Below are 1,453 nucleotides of genomic sequence, written 5' to 3' on the forward strand. Positions count from 1 at the left end.
GGGGGTCGTCAAAGCACGCACGCGCACACACACACACACGCACACACACACACACAGGCGTTGTTGTCCAAACAGAAAGTATTTACAACAAATTCGACAAGCGGTTTTCCTCTGCCAGCAGCAAATGCCTGAGGGCCCCTACAGCTTCACAAATCATAGCACAAAGAGCCTAAAGTTCCTCTAAAATTTAGGGAAATGATTCAAAATAGATCTGCTAGGGGAAAACGATCACTGGCGGCAGGGTACACAATACACGCGAGTCTCAGCTCTCCTCCGCAGGGTCAGTGCCCACGCCCAAGTGCGACGCTGATGGCACCCGAACATTTGCTGTAGCAGGCAGCAGAGCCAGCAGCTCAGGGGAGCAATTTTAAAAACCAGGAGGCACTTAAACCAACCCTTAATTGACCCAGTTACTGCAGGAGAGTCCTGACTACTCGCCCTGGAGTCCTACTGTCACCAGCAAAAAGCACCAACCAAAGCTTGGGGGAACTTTGGTACAGCACAAGAGAAGGGAGTGGGGGTAGCGTAGCCGTATCGCAGAGCTGCTGCTTTTCACACCATTTTATCATCCCTGATAACTGAAAGTAAGGCCGGGTGGGCTGACCCCACCACCACCACTCCTGGCAGCATGTTTGGTCCACAACGCTAGAATAATTATTTTGCTCCCTCCCGCCCCTACAGCTTCATCATCTGAAAAGATTACAGTCAAAACAATGGCATACACAAATAAAAGTCAAGAGTTGACATAGTAACTCCAGGATTTGGGTATCAACTGTCCGAGAAATCAGAACACCCAGGCTTCACAATGTGCCCAACATCGAGCTGTGCCAAGGGGGGGCGGAAGGAAGAAGCTTTCCGTTTAAGCCTTCAGAGCATCGCTCCATCACTACGTCAATTCACAGCCACCACAGCGTGCCGATGGACATCTTTCTGTGCCAAAAGAAACAAGTGCTTTGTCCTCTTGATATCAAAGGTAGCCACCTATAGTTACGGAACCATGCACAAGACCTTAACTCTGACCAGCAGGAAAACTTAGGACAACTGAGTGCAGATCCTGCCAATTTCTACCAGTTCCAACTGTGCTTTAAGTCTCATTGCAAAGCCTCAGTTAGAAAAAGGATCACCTCAGGGTATCCAACAAGAAGAAGAGTTGTTTTCTTTTTTTTTTTTTTTTTTTTTTTTCAATATACCATAGGACTATGCAGTTCAATCATCAATCATCTTGGAAAGCTCAAGGAGGAGGTCATCCTCATCCTTCCCTGGGTCCAAGTCGAGCTCGGCTTCCAGTATGCCGTCTGAGAGTTCCCAAAGTAGCATCTCTAAATCCTTGTCTACAGATACGGGCGCGTTGCCTGTGGAACTCAGCCGGCGTGTCCTTGCTTCTTCTAGCTGGGAAGAAGCTGAAGTCGAGCTTGAGAACTCCATTGGCTCCATGGATTCTGCCTGGCTTCCA

Source organism: Anser brachyrhynchus, assembly GCF_964034855.1.
Source record: "Anser brachyrhynchus genome assembly, contig: SCAFFOLD_176, whole genome shotgun sequence".
Classification (NCBI taxonomy): domain Eukaryota; kingdom Metazoa; phylum Chordata; class Aves; order Anseriformes; family Anatidae; genus Anser; species Anser brachyrhynchus.